We start from the raw sequence: 27,790 nt of genomic DNA on the forward strand, positions 1-27,790 counted from the left end.
TTATTCAAAGATGCCTCACATTCCTGTGAAACTGTTCATTTGTAACTGTGTATTTGTTTATTTTGTTGGTGGCCATCAACTCTCAACAAATATGATTAACAAGTTTTGAGTGCTTCCCTGCTGTTTCTTTACTTTCCTGGTACAGTTGGCCAGGTTTGATCAGTTGCAAACTGTTTAATCTCAGATGAAGCATGGATGAGCTATGCAGGTCATTGTTACACAATTAACAACATTTTAATCAACATATTTCTATGATTAACATGATAATTAGTAAGTTAACGACTCCTAGCAACTGCCACTGCTAACTGCTTTGGAATTGAGGAGAAATGGCTAACATGAGCACGACGTCAAGACTGAATGTGAAGTGAAAACAAAATAGCAATTCAGTCCGATTATCGGGTTACAAAGTTTCCAGCTGTGGAGTATTGCTCTTTGCTGGTTATTGCCTTTAAGGCAGGTCATTAATTATCAAGTTAGATTTGCAAGAATGATGATGTGCTAACCTGTGTGAAAGGAATATTACCTGAAAAGCCTGTTATTTGATTGTTTGTTTTATTTAATTTTTTCATCATAAATATTCTAAACAACTTATTCCAAATTACACACACAAAAAAAAAAATATTTATATGCAGTGTGCAATTCAGCCAGCTTTCAATTCAAACACAAAAACAAGATCATTTGTTTGTGGCAGTTCCTTTATTGAACCTACTAAAGGTTTTTTTCCCCCCAAGTAAATTGTACATTGGTTGTGACAGTATATTTGTTCCTATTCATTAGACAGTACACCATACATGTTTTACTGTTATAACTGTAGCTTTGGTTGGACATGATGCTTATTGGCAATGCTAATTTATTGCATCTGCCTCCCTCTCTCTGCCTAAAATATAAACACATACTACTAAAATACAGGCCTTGTTATGCCATTCATGTTGTTTTGTTTGGCTAACTCTCATTACAGTAAACAAACTTAGGTTGCTCTGCAATAATTTCATCAGCTCCTCCGAACTGTTGCAGCTATTAAAGCTCTCTGGCTGAACCATACAGTAAATGGCTGTGGGATTACTCTGTTACTTTCACCTGTACACCATAGTTAAATATCATGTTGCCTAGCAACCTCAGCCATGTGCATTTGTTTTTGTGTTAAGTCTTTAGGTTGTTTGCATTATTTATGAGGCCTACTCGGTTTCATTTGCATTATATAGAAACTGAAATTACCACGTGACCCTCTTCAGTCACAACAAATAAGGCAAGGGCTTGTTGGGCCGGAAGGGTAGTCAAGGCTGACTTCTAACAAATGAATGCATTACAAGATGCCATTTTAAGATTATGTAAATAAGTGTAAAGAATGATGTATTTTGAAATTTGAAGCTCCTTTGTTCAAGCTGATTCAATTGTATCAATGATAATATATTTTCTTCAATACTAAGCTCCCCGCAGGCACCCTTACAACTGAGCTATGCTACACATTAAACAATAATAATACATGACAAATAAACTATATTGAATCACTTCCCATGACCTGCTGAAATGTACAATACTTGCACAGTAGGAAGCACCAGAATGTTTCATATTTTAATGTACATAAAGTAGTAACTTTACTGCTCATCCTAGTCACAGTGGCAAAGAGAGGCCAGCTGGCTGCCACCCCCTGGGAGAGCACACAGTTTTGCCATCTGCCACCAAAATTTAGCAGGTCTAATATGTGCCTCTTGCCGCTGCAGTAACAGCCAGGAACCAATGCTGCTGCCAATCAATGATAGGATGAAATATTACACTGCTGACAAACATGGCAGAAGACAGGGGGACAGACTGTGCTGCATTTTTATGTACCTTTAATAACAGATATGTTCCATGTTGCGTAGGACCTAGTAATGAGAACGGATCCCTCACAATGTGGAGAGCGCAGAAAATTGACCACCCAACTCTGCAGCTCTACAGAGCTTTTTAGCCTCTTTTAGCTCATTGTTTTGGTTTTATCCCAGCACGTTTACTGTATGGTTGAATCTAAGCAGCTCTCGTAATCCCCTGTAGGAGGCTATTGTCAGCAAAATAGTTTTAACATGTTACCCAAAAAATCTTTAAGCTGATCACATGTGGTGTGTGTCTGTCAGCATATATTGATGCTTTTCTTCTCAGTAGTGGCCAAAAAACTCAATGAATACAGCTTTACAATAGACATAGTGGCAATGTACACATGGTGAAAGTCTCCACAAGGCTGACTGCTGAGCAACCTTATTTCCTTATCTTTCCTTATCTAAAACATTTGGCATCATCAAAATGCTTTTGGAAAAATGTAATGCTACTTGTAATGTTTCTTCACTGTATCAGACAGAACTTTCATATCCAGCATATCTGCAGAAGGTTTTCTGCTAATCAATGGGGTATCCCTTCAGTATTCATCCACATCAATATGTTGCATCACGGTTAAATTCTGGCAATTGCACACAGTTGGTGAGGGTAATGAAATGGCTATGCTTTTATCCAAAGCGCTTTACAAGGTTTTTGACACTCACACACCGATGGCAGCAAGCTACCCCGCAGGGTGCTAGCCAACCATGGGGAGCAATTTGGGAAGACCCGCCCTGTAATTGTAAGACTTTTGTTATGCTTAATTAAATAGTAATACCAATAGTGACTACTTAGTTTCAAAGAGCTAACACATGCACATTGCATTTTTTGTCTCTTACAGCTTCTGGAAATTTGGTAATTTGGTCAGAATGATGCCTAATCTCATCCAAATTCAATTTATTATCACTGAAAAACTCAGGGGTGTATAGGACCTCAACACTATTTGGTGGATGGGACCTAGTCAGACAACTGAGGCTGAACAAAAATAAAAGAGACAGGGTTGGAAGGGTCACCATTTATGTTTATTATGTGTTGACAATCAAATATATGTTGTCAAAGTTGTCAAAATTACCTCACCACTCCTGGATAAATACTTGTCTACTTTGTTTACACATCATCATTTACATGGATCTCCATTTAACGGATACACCAGAAAACCTTTTGGATTCACCCCTCGACTCAGGCAATACACACTAATGGAGAGGAGACTGGCAAAGTCCACACAAAACTATCAAGGCTGATGAGTTAAGTAGGGGAGGGATTCATCTAAATTTACATCAGATTTGTAACCATGCAAAGATGAGCGTGACTGATTCACTGTTCAAATTGATGAGTTGATTGCACACCCCATGTTGCCCACCACAGGGCAGGAAGGCCATTAAATACAGTGACCTTTTGTCTTTCAATGTGACAACAATGAACTGATGAATAGGACTGAATATTTCAACATTTTAATCCTCCCTCTTTAAGTCACCCTCTGTCTGCCCCATGCTCCATCTCTTACTTTTTACACACTGTTTCTCTATCCTTCCCATCTATCTCCCATTTTTAATCCTTTGCTCCACTGTTCCTCTCTGTGCATTCAACCCCCTCTCAATCTGTTTTGATCCAATTCTTAACAGCCGTGTGCACTTCTGTAAGTAAGAGTGAATCACCCAGGGGGCTCTCATCAAAGGGCTGCCAGGAAGACAAAGAGGCTGGGCAGCCCTGTGCTAACTGCCAATGTCCTTAAAGGGGACTTGCTGGCAATGCCACCTTTGATCAGTCCACCATGACTGTATTTCCCACAGCACTGGGACTGTTAGATAGATTTCTGTGTCATACTGTAGCATTCATACCAACACTGTCGGTTTAAGTAGCCTCTTATCAAAACACCTTATATCCACAGTGTTTTCTGTAAAGTATACTTTACTTTACTACTTTACTTTACTTTTCATGCTGAACTGTGAACATCATCAATATAAAATTAGTTCTTTATTTAAGAAGTTTTTAATACTCTCACAATTTGCTGTGTATCATCTTTAAGTCAGAGAACTTTTTTACCCCGCTGTGATTTCAAATTTGTGATGAAGCAAACTGGCATTGACGTCTCTATGGGGGATGTACGGAAATTGTACAGGGGTTGGAGTGAGGGTCCTCCTGCTTCATGCAGAATAGTAGGCTAAGGTTTTTGATATGGCAAGGTCGGGCCAGAGTTTAGGCCACCTGCTGTCAAAGCACAAGGACAAGGGCAAGCCTTGCAGAGCTGAGCCAGTGCAGTGTCAGTCAAGCTGTGCACCAACGCAACTGCTACTCCTTCCTTTTCTTCCCTACCCACAACTTCCATCTTGCTGCCCCTCTACAAAGGACGAGCGAAGGGTGGGAATGGTGCTGTGTCCCTCCCCTCCATCTGGTGCCGCATGCCTCTGTCAGGATGTCAGCCTGCACATAGTAATGAAGGGTGTCATCAAGGTTACTGCAGGCTGGAATGTTGCCTGCTCCTCCTCTCCCTCTCTCTCCCCGTGTATCCCTCATCCTTGTTTCTTGTAGCACATATTGCCTGTCTGTGTAAGACGCCAGTCATTGGTAATCATTATATATTTTGTTTCAAGGGGTTAGTTTCAGTCAGTAGTTGCGACATCTTATCCATCCACTTACTAGCAACTGACCAGTGAACACCCCTTAAACTAGTTAGAAGGACTGGTGACATGCTTTTGATTCAGAATACAAGGCAGGAGTAAACTAAATATCTGCTGTATAGTTTCCATGTAGCATTTTATTTTAGGCCACACTAGTGAGGTATTGTAAAGTACTAGCTTGTGTTGTTAACTGGTGCAGTATACCCGACATGTGATATGTAACATTCAATAATTGTTGATAAAACATTTTTAATTACCTGTAATTAATATCATTAGATATTGTTGTCAGAGGACCATTAGTTACAAGGTAAATATGCAGAAATCATAGGTATTAAAATTGCAGTAAAACTGAAGTATGTACTGTACCAAGCAATTTCAAGGTATTTTAAGGTACACATGCTGTAATTACAGGTTCAAAAAGCTGTAGTGATGACTGGAACATAATGAAAGGCACAGAATAATAAACAATAATTTATGGTAATCAGTGCATGCAGACAGAACATATTATCATGAATGTGCAAGAATGGACATTACTCCACAGTGCACAAACTATATATTAATCAATGCAAAACCTAAATTATTTGCTTTATTATGATGACTGAGTATTAAACATTTCATGTCTAATAGTCTGCCAAAATGGCCAAGGAGTACTTGGATTCTGTTGAATTCCAAATATTGCAATGATCATTAACTAAACATTAGCTTTTAATCACTTCATCATGTTTGTGATCCTTCAGCTAACATGATAAATTGTGTCTCCCTTAGACTGATCTATAACGTGTTAATAATGATGGCATAATTAAAACAGGGGGGCTCTCACTGAGAACTGCTCATCTTATTACTCCAGTTATTCTAACCTCATACAGAATGTTCCTCTTGCAAAATACAGAGTTCGTTCTTACAATATCGTCATCTTTACTATTCATTGAACTGCTTTACAACATTTTTTTTAATGCAGCAAAGATCCAAGATATTTTGCAGCAACAGTTCAAATATATGTGAAGCTGTCGAACATTGTGGAGAATACATCTTAATGTTAAATTTATTGTCAGCATGTAACATTTAAGATAAATTCTACTGAGACGCAGAGAAAGAAGGAAGCCTGATATATATTTTTCCCTTTAATATTAACTAACATATAATGCTTTGTTGAGGATGAACTTAGCTGATCTCTCATGTGTCTGGCCACTGAGCAAGATGCCCTCAGTGGCATCGTTGAGCTCTGGATCTCAGTGACATTAATTTTCCCAGTGTCACCACTGATGTATGGGGCTGCTAGATGAACATGGTAGAGAGGGCATGCTAACCTTGTGGGAAACTGTTAGGGGTCAAACCTTACCCGTCACAGAATCTGTACTGAGGAAGGCATGCAAAACGCACATTTTTACAATAACACAGTGGAAACTCTGCAGCCCGTATTGTTTTTTTTTTCTAAGGGGAACAATTTTATAAAATAAAGAGTACGGTCTAGGCCTGCTCTATAGGAAAAGTGCAATGAGATAACTATTGTTATGAATTGGCGCTATATAAATAAAATAAATTGAAATTTTGTTTACACTAAGATACTTTCCAGCCTAAATTCCATTTCATTTGTCATTTTTTGTGAGAAAATGAATAAATCATTGCAGCTGATACATCAAATAAATCCTTTGTTTGTTACATTTCAATGAAGTCATAATTTCATATTTTATATGGAGATTGAATGACATATAGTACCGGCATTAGAACACAATTTTGGTTTCAACCTGTTGGCTCCTGAAAGAGTCAGATAATAAGACTGAATTAATTTTCCTGTTTCAAACCTGGTGGTGAATAAAAGGGTTTTGTGTCTTATCTCTTTATGCTATCTGCCTTGTCCCTCTCAGGTGAGGTAGAATAAAGACCGACAAAGTACGCATAGAGAGGAGGCCGGGTGGATGGAAAAACCAAAAGTCAAGTTGACTTATCTAAGTTATATACGTAAATTAAGTTACATCACGTGACTTACTGTGACCTAATGTAACTTGCTTATTTTAACCCAAATCATGATCTCCTAAACCTGACCAAGTAGTTTTGGTTCCTAAACCTAACAAAACTGTGACCGTTTCACAACATTAACCACATGTTTATTGATACCATGCTGGTATGCTCTCCAACGGTTATCTATGTCATTTTGGGAGTCATTTTCCAACTATTCTGTTGTTTAGGTATGAGGACATGTTGTAATCTGGATACCATACAGAAGAAAAGAAAAGAGGAACATTCTCAACTGCTCACTATGAGGGCATGGCACTACACCCATTAATCTCTTTGGGCAGAATAATGTCTCTGTGAATCAGGATTGACTCCACATCCACACCTGAACATAGTGTCTTGTGAGAGGGAAGGGTGTAGAAGGCAGGCGTGGGACAAGGTGGGCTCTGACCATTGCTGCTCAACCTTGTCAGATAGCAAAGGGAATACACCTCTGCCAAGCTTTTAAAGAACCATTACTGTCATAGGGAGTGGTCTGACACAAGCTATGAATGGGACTACAGAGGGAAATAACTTGACAACCTTGGTTGTATAGTGCACAGACACAGATATGCTCTAATGGTGCCAGAAAATACTGGGTGCCATGTCAGTAATCTCCTAGCAGATAACAAAAAGGAAAACTATTGCTTTTCACAGAAAACAGGTCAAAGATGTACAAAGTAGATTTCTTGGCTTATGTAACTATTTACCATATTGAAAAAAGCACGACTCAACCCCCTTCATCCTGTTTACGTCCTCTAGTGTACCTGTAGGATTTAGGATAGCACCCAAGCATTATCAGGCATGCAAACCTTTTCAGTGCATTTGTGACTGAAAGGTTAGTAAAGTCTTACATGAGCAATGAGTAGGCTAGTTTTTAAAGCAACACACATCAACATGAATTCAGGCTGACCATGGCCACTGTCTTTTGAGAACAGATAAGTTTGGGAAAGAGTATCACTTTAAACTTTATAACAAATATAGACGATAATGTTGAAAATCTGGCTTGAATATACAAGAAATTCTCAAGTATTTGCACCTGCAAAGAGAACCAAGCCTTTATTTGAACCCATGCTTGAATTAGAGATGAGCCTTTATTCCTAAATGTCCCTGTTTGATAAGTATATTTTATGAAATGGTCTTAACACTAGAACCGCCAGGAGACGCTGTTTACCTTAAACCACCAATGGGTAATTTTGTTTGTTTGATCGTTTTTGCTACGCATTGCTCAAACACACTTTGTGCATACATTCAGCACCTTGGGTGTGCACTTCCCACAAACAGCATCCCAGCACTTCCTGAAAAGAAACAATTTGTATCAATTGCAAATTTCAAAGTAGATTTTTACCCAATGAAAAAATCTATGATGACCACTTTTGCTAAACAATAGGCCTACACTGCGGTCGAAAACTCATACTCTCAGCAGGTCAAAAAACACATAATGAGGGAGCTGCACACCACCTGAAGGGACCACAAAACACACCTTTGTCAGAGGGAAATATTACTTTAGACTATTAGACTACTGTATATTACTTAAGTCTATTTCATAAATGTTTATAAGCTACATTTGATAATTTTAGTATAATAGTTTTGCCTCACTTTTCATGAAGACTCTGGATCATTGTCAGATGATGACCTGTCAGAATCAACCCAGGACACATCGCTCAGTCCTGAAACCTCTCCTTCACTCAATGCATAGAACAAGTCTAATGCCTGTTTTGCATTCATAACGCTCTTTCACTTATCCAATTTGAAGGTACGCACGGTAGAAGACAAAGGCGCCAACAGAATGTTTAACTAAACGCGCAAAATTAATATGACGAAAATGAATGCATTCTCTAAATTTTACCCGCTGGCGCTAATAGATATAAATGCCCATTTTTTAAATCTGGCTTCGTCTTGACAATTTTTAACAATAGGGTGTGCTACATAACACACTTTTAAGAAAAATCAAAGACTGGGGGACTTGAATATTGTATTGAAACAAAGTTACATACAATCGAAAAACAGTGGGTAAATTTTACCCGTTGGCGGTTCTAGTGTTAAATAGTGTTATTATTTGACAAATAAACATCCATTACTTGAATACCAGCTTTTACTTGACAATTTACAGTATCTGATTATAGTGCACTTTTGTGCAACTGTCAAAATGCAGACCACAACAACCCACTCTTGCATTCTTTATTCCAATTTGGCTACAAAATCATGCCAAGCATTTGACTATTCAGATATACAGTTTAAGTCCACATCTGTGGTCAATGGTTTGACCTACACTTTTGCTACTATTCTTCTCCTTTAAAGCTTACAAAGCTTCAAGCTTAAATATACCTCAGCCTTGGCTAACACATGGAATTGGTTTATTGAGGAAAATCTGTCCAAAGGCAGACCACAAATGGACGGCCATAAAACTCATCTTGAAAGACTCAGGGATCATAACATTACCAGTAATTTCAGAAACTTATGTTGACATTACCTTCCGGTTATTCACAACTCAACTCTCAACTATTGTGACCAAAATGTAATAATATAAATCCAAAATTTCATATATAGTCAACATAACAATTTTATGTTAGTGCTGTTTGGGGAATATGGAAAGCAACTTGGCCTTTTTTCAACAAAAAAAACAAGATTACCATGGGTCAGAGGAAAATATTAATGGAGGTGGAAGAGCTCTGTGGCTTTTAAATCCCTGGCCTAATGGACTGTATTGACCACATTAATAAAACAGGATATGTGTTTCTAATGTCCTCTCCGTGGTGCATTAGGCTTTAGACTATGGTTCCATTTGTTTGTCTGGATGGCAGCTGGGTGCAAGCAGAGATCTGAATCCAAATCTCATTTGATCTCTTGCAGAATGCGGTCAGAAAATCACCAAATCTTCCCTCCAGTCTATGCAATGAATTATTGCAAGGTTTAATAAAGGTTTCAAGAGGACAACATCTATGAGACAATAATGTTAGTAGGAAATTTGACTTATGAATGTTATAGAAACAAGCAGACAAAATATATTAGTTTTTTTGTGTGTGAGCCCTTCAGTGTTGCTTCACGTGCTCGCTGTCCAGCATCTAGAAAGAACTGTGTGCACCCTCTCCTTTTTTCCAACAGAAACAAAAAGACCCATGAGCCTGATCCTCTAAAATCCATTCTGTAATGTAATTGTTGTAAAGGGCCATAAATACAGTAATAGGTGATACAAATAAAGATAAAATAAAAAAAGGTCATAAATCTTGAGAAGAGAGAAAAGTCAGTCTTACTAGACTCACATAATGCTTACAAAGACACTGTAATTTTTAATGGTTTAATGAGCATCAAGACTATACCATACAGTATATTTAACTGACCATACACAACTTCTTCATCTTAATTTATATGCAACTACATGCATTGCTGTCACAAAATACATTTTGAGGAAAATTTAATGCTCACCCATTTGTTACTCCCTTGTTCAACATAGTCTTGTTTTCTTCTGCTGTACCTACATTTAAGTACCAGTAGGAAATGGTAAGCATTTTATTGGTACCTTATTCATACAACGAAATGACACTGTAAATTGCGAGCTATATTAAAAAGTGCTGCAAAAAAGTCATACCAAATATATAAAAAGATGTATCTGCTTTCCAATCATGGCATGGTCATTACACACTGCTTTTGATTAGGATACTCTGATTCATTACAATACAAAATCACATTTAGCAATAGATACCTCACAGGTTCAAGCAATGATCTATGAGAATTTCCACTATGCTCTTTAAAGTTGCTAATGTCATGACGACACATTCTCTGTCTCTCTGTCAATCCCTTCAGCCTCAGATTCTCATTTCCCCCAGGCCCTTGTATTTTTATGGAACTTTCAAAGCATGCTTTCTCTTTCCTGTACAGTAATTGTTACTTATTGACTGCCTGTTGCTGACCTCTGCTTCGAAAAACAAGATTCAGCATGCTCATTTTAACCTTACCTGCTGTGTCTCCAAGTTCTGCTTCAGAGTCTTAACATCCACTACCAGAGCCACTACCAGAGCCACTACAGCTAAGCTAATTATCTAATGCAGACAGAAAAACTAAATCAAGCTCTGGTGCACACATGGCAATTACATATAGTAGATACATTTCTGTGTCTGGTTTTGCACTTAAAAATAAAGACATTACGTCTTCCCATCTGTCTAAAAGAAGACCTTTTAACTTTTTAAACCAGTCAAGCACAAACTCAATGTTGCGTTCAGTCCTTTTTCACCCTTGAGCAAGCATTGTAGAGCAGAGATTCATGGCTTTGCTAATTAAATTTTTGCAAACCTGGTGGAGCCCCTGGCAGCCATTATCTGCCAACAGGATTTTGATTAACTGGACATGAATACACTATTATCTAGAGTTACTGTTTGGGGCTTATAAACATCAGCCCCCTAATTAAAAAGAATAATGCAGCGCATATCATGTCCAAAGCAATCTGCATCTTGCTTAGCTATCATGGGAAAAATGAGGAAAGTCAAACACCTCTTAAGTTCGTCCATAAAACATAATAAAAGCAAAGTAATGATTCGTGTTTTGATGTATATTAGGGATTGATCAGAAAAACATTCAGTGTTTTATACAACACAAGGCAAGCCCTGTTCCGCTAGATAGTAAACCTACTGTATGAGGAATATTGTCACAAACAAATGTTTGTACTCTCTTTGTACATACAGGCTCCAGATGATACATCCTCCTTTTTGATAGACAGTGAGATGTAGGGCGACATTTCCAGGGTGAGGGGAACATTTCTTAGTGTAGAGTAGCATAAAATGTAGCATGGATTGAGTAACCTTACCCTAAACATACTGTATGTAGTAGATTCTTGCAATCCATTTTACACGACATGGCCTATTTCTGTCTGGAATTACTTGTAAACAAAAACAGTTGTTTTGCACCTACTGCACCTTTTTGTTTAATATTAAATTAACTAATAAAATCTTATGTCGACCATCACCAGGTCTTACAGCTTTGATAACAAGTCATCTTATCAAAGCCCACAATGACTTTGTAGTGGTACAGAGACAGTGTGGTTGGTGAAATAAATAGGTCAATGAATAAAGTGATAATTCTTATGAAAACTAAGTCAACAACAGGTTTTGGCAACTTCTTAGATAAATTCAATCATGACAGGGCTAAGCACAATAAAAGCAACCACCTCTGTACATGTAATAGAAATCCAAGGTCAGCCTTAAAGTGGAGGCGGTGTCTGATGTCACTTTTTGTATATATGTCCCACAATTCCTAGTTACAGCCCTGTCATGGAGGCTTACCCAGAGTATACTGAAAGGTGAACTGTTGAATTTTCAGCAATGATGAGTTTAGTGACTACAAAAGTGACACAAATATTTTATTACTCGCAAAAGTGAAACACGATCTTAGACATCGATGTTAGACAAATGCAGACATACAGTAACATACACAACCACTATAGTTTCTTCTCTCCCTCATACTCCAGCATACTGTACAAGATGCTGTCCATAACAGGACTGGATTACTACTTCACAATTAATCAAAGACAGTAAGATTCAAAACAAATCCCTGCAAGTTACATTAAGAAGGCCATGAAGCAATTTCGAGGTTTCCATTTAATTAGCTTCACCATAGAACGTATGACATTTTGTGGACAAAAAGACAGCTAATCACATAAGTCAGCTTATAAGAGGTATGAGCTGTTTTGCAAAAAAGCTGAAGCATTCAGTACATAGTATTTTCCCCTGGGAGATGTCATGGCAGATGAAAGAAATTAGAAAGAATGCTGACCTTATCCAGAGATGATGCCCGTCATTTGACGTCTCTAGTACAGACTATGCACAGCCTATTCAAAAATCTATTGTGTGTTATTCACCTGCAGAGTCAATCTCTCAGCTAACCCTCGCTAGCCAAAGACATTTTTAGTATTAGCTTTGTAATGCTGGGATTGCTGGTCATAAAGGTCTATGTATATGACTTTCTCAAAATATTCCTTGTGCATTTTGGCAACTATTAGACCACAAACAAATGTCACCTGACAAGAGAAGAAGTGGAGGTAAAGCAGGTTGTGCCAAACCAGGCAGTGAGTCACAGAAGATAAATAAAAAATGCTGCTTTTCTGGGACGCCGGCACTAAAACAGGGCAGGTGCATATTTTGTCCTCCTGCATTTTTTTCCCCCATTATGACAACTACATTGCAAAATCAAAACTACTTTGTTTTTAAAGTTGAAAAATCTTGATGGGTCTTAAGGTAAGCAAAGGTTGCAGCTACTCCTGCTCATTGTTTCCATTCAGTCATGTTTCTGTTGTGCATTTGAAAGGACATAGCCAGCACAGGTTGATTTGTCAATTTGTTTTCCATTTTCCGGTCGCTTTTGTCTATATACAGTAGATCTTCACAGGAGTGAAGGTTTAAAAGGAAAGCATCTGTTCAGAGAGATGGATGACAAAAAAAATGCAGCTATTTGGTGCTGACGAGGCTTAATGTCTTCTAAGATTCATCAGACAATAATGGCACAATTTCAACAGAAGCAAATTTACTGTTAAAATTTGTGATGTAAAGTGTGATCATCAAGACAAGACCACAAATCATCAAAATGATTACTTTAAAGGCCCAGTGTGTAGGATTTAGTGGCATTTAGCGGTGAAATTGCAGTTTGCAACCGCTCGCGTCACCCTCCCCTTGGCATATGGCAGAGGGGAGGGCAGATAAACTCCAACCATGTTGGAGAAACTATGGTGGGTGCGAAACTCGAAAGGCCCTATCTACAGCCAGTGTTTAGTTTGTCCGTTCTGGGACAATGTAGAAACATGGCAGTGCAACATTGTTACGGACAGAACAGACCGGAGACACAATGAAGACACAGGGTTCGTTTATTGATACACGAGGAGTATGAATAGGTGAAGATGGTACTGATATCGTCCCTTTACTGGAGGCAGCGGAGCTCTGGGGTAATGTTGATGCACACAGGAGAGTGGAGAAACACGAGCCCGGGAACAGGAGCGATACAAACGGGAGACTGGAGACACACAAAACCAGGAGCTGGAGTGACACACACAGAAGACTGGAGAAGACAGGAGCCGTGGTAGAGGTACTGGATACAAATCGGTAAGTCCGTGGCGTAAAGGATACAGGAGAAAGAGTTCTGTCTAAATCCTAACGAGACCGGACACAGACTGTGGTGAGGAGCTGGGATTTATAGGGGAGTGGAGTGCTGATTGGATGCAGGTGTGTACTAGGTAACAGGTGAAGGGAATCAGTACTCAGGTGAGGGAGTACGGGGTGCAGTGGAGCCTGGTGTGTCTGTGGTGGCTGGTGAGAACATGACAGGCTGTGACAAACATGGCAATCCCTGTGGAAGGGGGCTCGCTCCATATGTAGATAAAAATAGCTTATTCTAAGGTAATTAAAACACAACGATTCTTATTTTAAGGTGATTATACACTAATTAAAACATAATAATAAATATTATATTCCATTTCTGCCAATAGCTCCTTCTAAATGTTGCACACTGGACCTTTAATTTAATATTTAAAATAAAATAGGAACTACATGCCTTTCGTTTTTTCTCATAAAAGTATAAAGTACACGCTGTAGGTTAAATTATTTATGTCCGTGTGCTTTAATCTACATTTACCTTTTGCAACATACATTTGGACAGCAGTGTACAGTATCCAGTACGGCGTGAGTACTGGTTAATGGAGTGAGAGAGAAGAAAAACATACTCGGATTGATTTATAATGTGCTTATAATACACATTTTGACTCAAGATTCATACAAGGAAACTAATTTGTTGATTCATTTGTTGAGAGAAGAGAAACATAACTCAACATGGATGAGTCTGTGCCAAAAGTAATGTATAATTTAGCCTCAAATGATTAAAAATGCCAAGAACCAGTGAAGTAGGTTCTTACGATCTCTGACTGATACAAAACCAGATAAAGAAACCTTGCAACGGGTCTGTCTAGTCCCACTATGAGGAAGATGGGCAATTACATGTGAGGATCGCCCTTTGAAGTTTGCCCTTTGAGGATGATATCTTTAACTTTGGCATCAATCTTGGGAATTTAGTATGGACCTTCCTCAGGATGATAACGCAATAGACTGTAGATATCACCCGCACAGCTTCAAAGAGACTTAACATTTCTTCATATTTTTTTATCTTCTTGTGATAGCTGCTTAGCTCAGGCACTCTGAAATTATTTGAATGTATTGTGTGCAAAGATAATGCGCTGTGTGACATTAAGTGATAACTGATAAGATACAGTATAGCATTTACCACTTTGTGTTTTCCTGAAAAAATACATCAGCTGACCTGTTTTAGAGGGATAATTGTGGCCAGCAGTGTTTTTCCATCATATGTATTTTCTGTAGTTTTCATTCTCTTTGTTTTCCTGAGCATACGCTATCCTTTGCTCAGATTTATCAAGATTTTAAACCATGGGCCCTACAGCAGCCAAGGCTTCAGCTGACTCCGATCCTCCATGTAATTGTGTTTTGGCCTGCCACAGGCCACAACATAATGTGACAAAACGGAGTCTTACCTCTTCCCCGGTCTGAGAATATTGTGACCTTTCATTTTAAAGCCCCTATGAATCCAGTTCATCACCATAGCTCAGGGATTTGGTAGGTGGTGGAGTGGATTGGTTTGAGGGAAGACTACAGGAGGCACTCTTCTTAATGCTGGCACTGGAGCGATGTTTAAAAGTGCTTGAGGGCTCTGAAGCAAAGACCCTTTCCCTCAATTAGATTGATTCAGAAGCCTGTGGCTTTAACCTCTGCTAGAACACAATTTGTCTAATTTCTCTCTGATTTTAGGATGTCTAAAGCAATTTCACAAGTGCCTACAGATTCTTGGCTCTGTATGTTCTTTGCCTTGCACATCGTTTCCACTTTCGTCCATCCTGCATGCATGTACATACCCATCTGTCTATTTATGGAAAGTGAGACATTTGACAATGGATTTCCAGGACAAAGTTGGCTCTATATACTGAGCAGGACACATCTCTCAGTCTCATGCGTCATGTTTGACTCTGATTTATCCAATTCAGTGCAATCCAACTCTGTCGCTTTGCTGTCCATACATAACAAAACTTGCCTGGCTTTGATGTGAAAGGGTCAACACATATCTAAGCTTTGGCTGTGACTGTATTCCTGACTTAGGTCTAACATATTCTGGTTTGGTGTGAAAGGGTAAACATTGGTTTAAATTATACTATATACTACTTTAACAAAAGCTTACTTTAGAGCATACGCATATTATAGGACATACAGTATTAGTAATAATTTCCAGCCACTCTAAGCCATCAATTCCACTGTGACTTTTGTAGGAAATGCTGCAAAAGTCACAGGAGATCATGCACACTATTCAAAGTGTAAATACATGGCAGCCTGTACAGTACTTTACAGCAAAGGCTTGATCCCCAGACCAGCGGGATAAATCTGGGTGGGGAAAGTGAAAGAGCAGCACTTGCCCCTCTCTCTTTTCCACCACTGAGGTACTCTTGTGCCATGCCTCTTGTGCCATATGTGTAACTGTATGAGAGTGAACAAGGCGTTCCTAAAAAAGAGAGCATTGCTCAAAACATCCTGGATAAACTAAGTCTATTATAATTATTTGCTCAGTGATGTGTATGATACTTAAGCAGTCTTGTGTGAAGAGTGCTGGCCTGGGGCCTTTTTATATTCTAAAAAGTCACAGAAAGCCTATAGCTACTAGCAAGCAGTCCCAGTTTACAGGACAAAACTTTGAACATGTGCAGCACTCACAGGCCTTCATTTGTGCAGATATAATTCTGTTATTACATTTAGATTGATTTGACATTAAGGGCGGGTGAAAATGTCTCAAGACATTGTCTAATTAGTGGAATTTCTCACTTATGTTGGCAAGCATGATGAACAAGACTGACGATGACATAGACGTGTGTTCCAACAATGATACCTGACAACACCGTGAAATCTGCTATATCCATTAATGCTGTTGTTTGCTCAAACGTCTGGTGGAAATAAAATCAATCATGCCCTGAAACAGCTTCATTTAATTGTCTAAACACTTTACTTCAATAACTGAGAAATATAAAGACATCTGAGGTAAGGATCAACCAGAAACATTGTCCTTGCACAATCTATTCTGCAGCACTTGACTAAATTCCTGCTATTCAGCATTTGGTGAACTTCTCCCTATGCAAAAAAAAAACTCCCAAGATGCATTTCCTCAACCGCTCTTCACCTTCAGTTCTGTCTTTTGGCCAAAGATGCTTTGTGAATAGCTTTTATCTATACAAGGACTTAGCTTGACTATCCAGAGCAAAGAAAATGTCACCACTTTAAGAATGTCCTTGAAAATTCAGACAGGACAAAACGCAAGTCAAACCTGGGGCTTGTGTGCATGTGCAGATGGGAAAGTATAAAAAGTATTCAATTGTTGTAATGTTGTCTGGTTTGACAAGGGCCATATTTCTAAAAGATATATAAGATTTCAGGTGTGGAATAAAGAGCCAAAGAAATGTGTAGAAAACTTACAGTCAGAATCAAGATCTAGTACCCATGGCAAAAGTATGTTTAAGTTCTTGGTGATGCTTCCCCACTTCCACCAACAGATGGGCTTGCTTTGGGTTAACTTCTTACCTTACTGAAGCAAAGTTGATACAATATCTGTATCATTTTCACTGTCACTTTCCCTTATTTTTGTCCAGAACATTGACAAATGTACTCCCATCCACTTTCACTTTTTTGGAGTTTCTGTCAGTCAACTCATATATTGGACGGAACATTTTATATGAGAATACAGGAAATGTAACTATATATTTTATTTTGGTGTCAAGGCTCTTGTTCATAAGTGAGAAATAATTTAAAGCCAAGAAAAAGTGAAAGCTGAGGTGATCAGTGCTATGGGGAACCATGAAGAAATAGAACCAGCAGGTGGATAATTGAGTAATAGTGGCTAGTAAGTAACAGCAGCAGGAAATGAGCATTGAGTTTGACGTATTAAATTAACCACCCTATTGGTGATGACAACATGCACACTCAGCAGATCCTGGATGTAGCATCATGAGGCTGTGATATATATATATATATATATATATATATATATATATATATATACACACATATCACAACTCATAGTTGTTTTAATCCTTGTTAGTAGTAGTATGACTCATTTGCTTTAGAAAATAGACAATATAATATAATAATATCAGAGTTATATGAAACTTTAACTTTAATCTCTTCTCGTTAAATGGCCTTTTAGCATGGATTTCAATATATGTATGATTCCTTATTCTTCTCGTGTTGCTACAGTATTTTGCTGTTAAAAAAAACATTCACTTTTTAAACTGACCTTACAGGATTTGACTTTGATGACACTGTGACTCTTTGTCTCAGCTACTGCATTCTATAAACAGATAGTGGCTTAAATAGGATTTTCTCCTCGGGTGCAGGAGCAATAATCCACTTTGTAACGTTACCTAACGTGACAGGCAAATTTCTCAATTTCCCCTAAGTGGTGGGGAGTCAACACTTTGCTTAGGTTTGCATTTCAAATCTGAGCACACACACATATTTGTGTATTTAAGTCCAAAAACAACAGTAGGACTAGCTCAGTGGTGGCAGTTGAGTTTTATTGTGAAATGTTATTTATTATTCTGCTCTTTGTCCCAAATTTGGTATTGCCATTTGGTCAAAAATGATTTTTTCCCCCTTCTCTTAACCACTGCCCAGCCATCTGTAGTCTCCTGGAGTGGTCCCTAAACATAACTCTACTGTTGATGGTCAGACATGGCACACAAGAAAGGACGAGAAAAACATGTCATCAATCATAAAAACTTAAGGCCAGGAAGGCAACAGCACCATCACGCCATTCATCTCTTGCTCTTTCATTCCCTCTATCTTTCTTGCCTCTTTCTGTCCCTGGTTCCACCCCTCCCTCCATCCATTTCTGTCTCACACCGATCCTTCCTTCCTCGCTGTTTCCCTTCATTTTATCCTTCCTCCGTCCATCCTCCATCACTCTATCACTCCATCCTTTTACTCTAGCCTTAATCCTATTTTCCCTTCATCCAACTTCTCCTTCCCCCCATTTCTTCCTTCCAACTTCCAGTCTCTGTCCATGACAGTTTTGTCCGAACGTTTACTGTTGCTAGGAAAAATTGAAAATCCGACACATCTTGCTTGCTGTTGACAAGCAAAATGATGATTTAAAAAAATGCAAAGTACATAGATTTTTTTTCTTTGTGTGTGTGTGTACAATAGTTGACTTTTAGTTGAAGGCAGGTGTTTCTCCCATGTCATTTCTCAAGGCAATGCCTACAAATTGTTGTAGCCAATAATAAAGGTAGTCCAGGAAATTGTATCAGTGTAAAAATATCAGTTTCAGAGCAATGCGAAATTAATCACAAATATAAATACTTTAGTATCATACAAATACAAAATGTTACTTGCCAGCTTGTGTGTAATAATTTATGAATTCTGTAATGTGTGTAGTCAGACTCTAGATCTTTTCTGTTCTATCCATAACAGACACTTGCAAATTTAATAACAGTAGTAGGATCACTTATGTGGTCAGGCACAAATAAGAATTACAAGCACTGATGATGGTGAGTCTGATGATTGCAAGTAAGGCTCTATAGGCATTTACATTGACCAGATGAAAGCTATAATTCTTTCTCATTTTTAAATATTACACTTGAGTTTATGAACTCCACAGATGCACTCCTCCACATCTCTCCTGTATCAGGTATATCAGCTGTTTTTACACAATCAAATCCATTTTTCATGTTCATAGAATCTTGTAATTTACATTATCGGTTCACAAATATGAGATATTATGCGAGAGCCTCTGTCCTTCTTTCTGTTTGACATGCTCTGGACACTGGGCTCTATAGCTTGTGATGAGTGTTTTGTTTGTTTTGTCTTTCCAAGCTTTCTGTCTGAATTGAATTAATAATAAATTCAACCTTCATTTACTGCATATTATATTCGATAATGCAGTGTTGAGCAGGCTTTTCCTAAAGTTCCTGAAAATGTAGTCAAATAAAATAAAATCAAATACTGAGAGGAGGTGTAATCCATGTGTTGATAGCAAGGCAGCTACATCTGCAGCTTCAAAAATAATGGCTCTGGGAAAATCACTGTAGTTTTTCAGCTGCGGACCAGTTTAATCACATTTTTCATATGATGGGGTAAGTATTAGAGGAAGGGTGGAGAGAGGAAAATGTCTCAAGGACAAAAGCATGATGCATGCTTTGCAGTGTGATGACTGCAGATAGGACCTATCTCCTGGATATCTTTTATTGCTTTTATATTTGCTCCTGTCCTTGGGTTCTTCATGAATTGGAATTTGTTTCCTTGAGGTGCATTTCTCCCCTGCACACAGAAAAATAAGCACATTCAAATGCCAGACAAGATACTTACCTCTAAAGGCTTTTCAGGTAGACCAAGGCTGCCACTGGGCTGCTGTAAAATGTTTTACTTAACAAAGGGTTTTTAAATTTAAAGACATATTCATATTCAAGTTTACATACCAACTGTGATGTAAAATTTAATCTTATTGGAAATTGTAAAATCAAAGGTATCAAATACACTTTTGTGTTTTTTGATGCATTTATCATTTATTTAAATGTCCAGGAAGAGTCCAGGCACATATACCAATATAGTATAAACTTTTGCATTGTATGGACCTATTGTAGATGGGCTTAAAAAACAGAAATACAAAATAATGCAAATCAAACTGAAGGGACAGTGAGAGAGACAGAGCTGCTATGCTGTCAGTTGTTTACGATCCCTGGTATATTTGTGTAATACATTTGTAATCAAATTGCAGCTCTTTAACGCTGCCAGGGGAAAAAAACTGTATATTATGTGGCATCAAGTGTTATTCTCTATTCAAAAATCTACAATAGTATTCAAATGTATTTTATGTCTTTTCTCACAACAAGCCTCTGCCACTCTTGACTGACAATGTACAAATACCACTAATTATGTTGTCACAACATGTGCACATGAATCTTCTTCCTGTTGGAGTACAAACTGCATTGTCGCTACACATATACCTTACCACAGTTGGACCAATCTCAGATGATCCTTGACAAGTGGACCTGGGTACAGTTTCGATGATCACACCTATATTTAAAAAAGACATTTCATAAGTCATATTTCCAAATTTCATGGCAAACTGATCCCAGCATGGGACTAAACTGCTAGAGAGAAAGCTCCCTTGATCAAACCTTACTTTTTCTTCTTATTCAAGAAAACCAGTCAAATGTTTTTGAATTGTTGAGAACTGTTTATGTAAAATGAAACGATCTGAATGTCTTGCTTGTACACCATTTGGTGAGGTTTAGTCCAATTGTTGTCACATACTTCATTCAAATGTTAGCATATCCGGATACAAAGTGGCAATAGTTTTGGTCTTTTAACTACATACTGACTGAATAAATCTGATCTTCTGTGTGTATCACCCATTTACGATTTCACATAGGTGAGAGGTTGGAGAGAAGGCACATACAACTGCATGTGTGCAGTCCAGAACCCCTTGGAAATGAACTTTTTACAAAAAAATGGTGTTGTGCAGAGGTGTGTGGCACTGTGGCCGTGTTTATTTGTGCTTTAGAATGTAACCGCTGTGAAACAATCAGAAAATAATGTTTTATTTCTCTGATACACTACTTTGTTCTTGCTCCCTCTCTTCATTCACTCTCTAGCTCGCTCGACCATTGCTGCTCTCGCTTTCTCTCCCTCTCTCTCCCTCTCTCTCCCTCTCTCTCACTTGTTGTGCCGGGGAGGAAGTGCCATCTTTAAATTGTGTCTTTACAAACAGCATTATTCCTTTAAGCTTGTCTTAGTTCGGTGAAAGAGAGAAACTTGAATTCAGAAGGTGTACGGTTGAAATTTTCTGGAAAACGTGTAAGAATATTTCCTTTCTTGACCTTTTGTTAATTTATTTTGTTTATTTATTAGACTATCTGCTCGCAGATATCTCCCAGGTGAAACTACAGCAAAATCAACAATTGCCGGTTGTTGGGCTGAAGGTGGCTGGTTGGAAAATTTTAACATATCGCCCAACTGTACCAGCAGGTGATAAAGGACAGATAATGCACTTATTCATATATTTGAACAAACTGAATAAATAACCAAGCTGAAGGTGCTCTGGCTCACGCCAGATGCCTCACCCAAGTTATATGGGAGTGAGTTGATGCCAAGGAAACCATGGGGTGCTGTCACTTTCACTGTGACAGGGCACATGCAAGGACCTAATGGTTTGCCCCCACTGTCAGCTGCAACCATCAAGCAGACCTTACCGAGGACTGCTCAGGAGGTGTGTGGCTTTGTCATTTTCTCCTTCTGAGACAGCTTGATGAATGGATATCTGAGTGAGTGGGTAAATTCTTTGCCTCTATAGATTTGTTGCCTCAAATTGCTGCGGCCAGTTCCCATGTTCCCTACAAATTGTTTCAATAAATAATCATTCAAATATGTCAGGAGACAATGCATAAAACATGCCTTCCCATACTCGTGGTTGCCAAACAGTTTTCTCTACAATAAGCAGTGGGTGTATAAAATCAAAATGTGCTCATCTCTCAGGTGCTGTCAATTAACACTGGTGGGTAGGTGTAATCTAACTTGGCAACCAATCAGTAAGTCTTTCATGAAAAATATACATTTATGGAGATGTTAAAATGTCCTTCAGTACTGTTCTCTCTGTCGTGATGAAGCAGCAGCACCACTGATGTGTACAGAATGAATGAAAAATGTAGGATTCTTTTCTGTATGTTCTTTTAATTATCCAACTCATCCACAAAAGGGCTGGGCTTCAATGTACAGTTGCTGAAGATGTCAGAGCAGATGAGCGACGCTAACTTATCTTTCTTACAATAAAGTTGTTAAATCCTTTAATTTTTCAGTGAATTCACAACAGTATTTCTAATACACTCAAGAAATTCAAATGGACATTTTCAGAATAGCATTCAACAGAGTTACATAATTACAAACCTCTCCAAAACTAGAAATTAGTTCAGCAGAACCATGTTCGTGGTTGTTTTGACATCAACTGCATTTACAGGCGTGGCAAAATCTACCACTGCGCTGGATGATCAAGGTCAGAATGGTGTTTCTTTCACTACATCACATCCATCTCTTCTACTGCATACCAGAAATGAACTCTTGCTGCACACATTCCATTACAATATTACAGCACATTTAGTAGAGAGCTTAGGTTATTTCCTCTCATGCTGACAAAAACAATTTCCCTCTCAGGCCTTAATGAGGATTGCGGAGCCTTTCATATTGTGTTTCCATAGGTTATCGCATCTTGGCCTATGTGATATTGATGAGAGGCAAGCAACTGCATTCATGAAATTAAGGTCTTAAAGTCACTGCAACACTATGCTCGGCAGTTAGCATTTCTTCTGATGATTTAGAGGGTCTATTTACTGGCAAGTGCATGGTTTATAACTTAACTCATGCTCATAATTCAACAGCAACATCATTGTATACAGTACTTTGTAACACAGTCCATATTATCATATTATTAGGATCTTGAAACATTAGGGGCTTAGCCCAGCCAAGAAATCTTTAGATTTTCACCCTATAAATAAAACATGCTAACTTGACATTGTTGCTTGCTATTGAAAGTGAACTATGGTAGCCTGGAAGCTATCTAGCTAGCTCCCCATCTGAGTGGAATACATGTTTCAATCGCCAGTCAGTTGCAGAGATGCATATGCTTTATACATATGCTTCAGGGGAAACGAAATATGGCTTGAAGACTTGGATTCTACAAAGTCAAAGTAAGGTCATTACACTTTCTTTCTATGCTGAGACCATGTTCCACATTAATATCACCGTGAGTGCAGGCTAGCTAGAACAGTGGTTCTTAAACTGTGTGTTGTCACACACTGGTGTGCCTTGGAATTAGTCTTATTTATGATGATTTACATAGCTATAATCATATGTCATCATAAGTGTGTGCCTTGAAAATACTGTTTTCGTAAATGGTGTGCCTTGTGACAAAAACGTTTAAGAACCACTGAGGTAGACTAGCTAGCTAGCTAAAGAGCCCTCTTCTTCACCAACAGGAGATAACTCTTCCTCCACCTCCTCTAGCCTCGCCTGCGCCTTGTTGTCTTCATCCTTTTCCTTTTTGAAACAGCTTCTTATATACATAGCCTTCAAGTCTTGCGTTAGTGAATTAGCTAGCTAGCGTAGCTACCACCAGATGCCAACAACGACAAGCCCTATAACCGGCGCTCTCTCTGTCTCTCGCTCATACCAAATGCGCATGTGCCAAGTACTGTGAAGTAGATCGCAAAGGATCCAAAACGTACTTGTGTTTTATCATATTATTGTCAAGCTCTTTAATGCATTGGAATGACAGATGAATAGATTTGGGGCTACTCTTATTTTTTGGTAATAATAATTATGGGGCACCACCCTGGAATCAGGGACCAATAACCAAACATGAATAACAGTCTCAAAGGTGGCCTTCCACCTAAAAATGTTGATAATTATATTATCTTACATTAATAATAGACAATGATGGGTGAGGTCTGAGCACTGACTGTCGCAACCAGCTATTATCAAAACATAACCACAGGCAACTGCTCTTTAAAAGATAGCAAATAGCATTTATTTAACCTTAGCACTGATAAAAAATCAACTTCAGCCAACAACTTCTATCGTCTAGTTTAAACACAATAAGCATACAACCATCAGAAAGCATATAAGATGTGTGCGTGTCTCGTATGTGTCATCCAATAGGAGTCCGTTGTTTAGATTCAACTGAGATCTTGCGTTGAGTTCAAACGAGATCTCGTCTCAATTTCACATTCAGCTGCAAATTAACTGCTGTGTCGGCTTGGCGCTTTCCTATTGTCTGTTCTTTGTTTCTCAGTCAAGCCTCTTAGTGAAGGCTTTGGCCTTTCCAGGTAGGCCTGTATTTTGTCCCTCCCTATGGTGAGGCTAGGCGAGGCCCAACAATAACCTGATGTTACTCTGTTACTCTAGCACTTGCTAGCTAATGGTAAAAATGACATCTGCCCTTGGATTCAACCCTAAAACAACAAGTTTTATATCTGTTTTATTCCTAAAGGAAATGAAATTTTCATAAATATGCTGAAAAAGACTGACTGATCTTTATTTTCTGTGCATAAAATGATAAATAACGTTGTAGCGTGACCTTGCTCCTGTGAGTGTCTTGGTTACAAGATAGGTAGTGTGACTCCACTGGCAGGTAAGGTATTTTATTTATTTTTATTTAATTTATTACACACAATATTTCACCATGAACACAATCTTGTCTGAACTGCGCCTCAGGTTTGCCCAGCTTTCTGCGCTGATCGGAATGTCTTCTCTTCTCACGGTCAACCATACAACGAAAAACTCAGCCTCTTTGGCTGTCTGGCGTTGATCGGATGTGTGTATTCCCCACAGGTCCACCATGCTACTGCATATAAAAGGGGAGAGCATAATTAGTCAACCCAACACAGCTGTGACAATTAGCTGTCTCTGGCACTGCTCACCTGAGCCACTCTCCCTCTGCAGCTGAGCTAACCATGCCCATCTCCACAAATGTACAATAAATAAATAAAAAAAAATGTTCATTAATAAAGGTAGACTTAAACAGAGGTTTTTTTTTGGCAGAAACCCGCCATTATACCTGTGACAACATGCCAGTGGAATGAAGCATGCAGAAACACCAGTATGGTGTTTAAATATCTTTATTGTAAATGCATGAGTGTAGAAGAAGAAACTGTGAATTTACCATGTTCATATTCACTAAAAACATGGCAACACTGAGCCTGAGAGCAAAGTATGATTAATGAGGAATGAATTGAACTGCATTTTGACACTTAACAGTGGGGCAATAATTTCGTGAATCAAGTTACCGTTAAGTGTTTTTTACCCAAGTAATTAAGGTTCCATTCAGTCATATCTGGCACTGCCTAAATGTAACAATAATGTCACTACTTTCAAACTGGGGATGAGACAATTGTCTGTTTAAGCCACACAGATATGAACAGTAATGACATCATACTGTTTATCACAGCCACAAGTCTTCCCTAAATGAAAATCTTTAGCAGACACTTTTGCCAGCCCTGTTGGAACAGTAGAACAAGTAGATGACGCACTAAGCTGTGGCACCCCACTAACCCAGTGTTAAAGGTAGTTCAGTTATGTAGTGGTGAGGTAGAACTTTAAATTGTTGTAACTGTAAAGTTTTTTCACTGCATGTGACACTGTATAGAATAATGATTCCAATGAATGTGATGTTCATAAGAACACACATTTTGTGTGGTTATTTGCAACAACCACCAGGTTGTGTAAGATTTAATTAAGGTGACCACAGTGGAACTAGCATGCGTAATGTGCATCACTGAAATTAGAGGCTGCAGCTGGAGCATACCTGCTTAATTCAGATGGCTGTAAAGAGAGTTATTCAACTGAAAGCAAAGCCTTCATACATGTAAACTGTTGTGGATGACATATGATATAATCTGAATGACATATTCTATTCTCTGCTTTCTATCATTATTGCCATAATTAGATTAAAACTGTATTTTTTTATGGGCATTTAGATATGGTGTATATGGTTGAAGAATGTATAATGAAAGTGAGACAGACAGGCAATAACTACATAAAATGGGTCTCTATGATGTTTTTTGTGACCATTTTTTTATTAATTTACTTCAACAATTAAATTATGTCAATCACATAACATACAACCATACAATCATACTATTACAACTACGACAACAAAGACAAAGATACAGAAACGCAACAAAAATCATACAGCTGCAACTTTTTCCGCTCCTTAACCCTGACCTACCCCCATGGGTCTTTCTCCAAATTCCTCTGTATAGGCATAACAGTATGTTGCAAAGTTTAATAAGAAACAAAATAAAAATATAAATAAAAATGTATTTTATTCTATTTTATTATTAAATTATGATTCTATCCAAGCAGCAGAAAGTTCCATAGATAAAATCTCTATTAAAGAATGAATGACCTCAGAGACAACATGTTTTTAGCAGCAATGCCATAGGTGTCTGAGTTTGGTTAAAATTCTGCCCCGAATCATCATTCAACAGCATACATTTTGGAGCGCAATCGATTTCTAAATCAAGTGTTTCAGATAAATGTTTTGTCATTTGTTCCCAGAACTTTCTAACTGATGGACACTCCCACATGATATGTAAAAATGTTCACACTAGTTCAAATCACATAATGTACAGTCTGGAGAGGTAGTTATAAAGCTTTGGTGTCAAATATGTTTGATGTATGAAATTCAAGTTTATTAGTTTATGATTGGATTTTGTGAGAAACAAGAGGCATTCCTCCAAAGCAGTTTTTAGATTTGTAAACAAAATGTCATTCAGTGGAACAGCGGGCCACCAAATTCCTTGGGATTTTGTTCCATGGAGTTGAAATATTACAATTAAACCATTTTTTGCTTTGTCACAGGTTTATCTTGGTGTACTTCCACCAACTATAATAATAAAAATATCACAGAACAAGGATGTGGCAAAAAGAGCTAATTCTTGACACCAAAATTGTGACTAACTACACGGTCAGTTCATTATTCAAACATTTCACAGACTAGTAGCAACCATGTGTTTGCTTAATTTCTTTATATCCACTATAATGAGACCCAATTTCCCTTGACACTGAGACATTGTTACTATCCATTCCACTCTTTTTTCACCATTACAGCCACTGCAATAAAACAATTTTCAGGAACATCACCATCAGATGTCATAGCTGTCCTCAGGAGAGAGTGTAACAGTGTGAGCTATTCAAAGACAGGTCAAGAAAATGGTCAAGATTCCCAGAAGGCAGTTGCTGATGACAACAACCAGTTGACAGATGGAGAGGGACCCAATAACTTAAACAAAGACTGATGTGACAGGGGCCGCCATTAAGGCACTGACCAGCAGATAGAATGTGTCATACAGACAGACGGACATGGGCAGACAGACGAGAGGGGCAGACACACAGAGAGGCACCAGACAGAAAGACGGAAAGATAGGTCTGATGGATAGAGAGGATGATAGACAGACAGATGCATCAGATATTGGCAATTTATGTATGACACTTTGATTTAACGTGATATGGACTGTGTAAAAGTGATGCACCAGACACTAAGAAAAATTCCATTTCAATTTAATGATGCAGCCATAAAACTGTGTGAATATTTTACTCAGTATATGCATCACAGCTGCAATGAAGTGTTGGAACAAGCAGATACCGAATATTATTTCTGTTATCATCATGCAATATAAAATTTTTGGCTTTTGACATTTCCCTTATGTTTGTGCTTATATTGTCCAATATAAGATCACATCAAGCTAAATTTAGTAG

This window comes from Siniperca chuatsi, linkage group LG18, assembly GCF_020085105.1.
Source record: "Siniperca chuatsi isolate FFG_IHB_CAS linkage group LG18, ASM2008510v1, whole genome shotgun sequence".
NCBI classification, from domain to species: Eukaryota; Metazoa; Chordata; class Actinopteri; order Centrarchiformes; family Sinipercidae; genus Siniperca; species Siniperca chuatsi.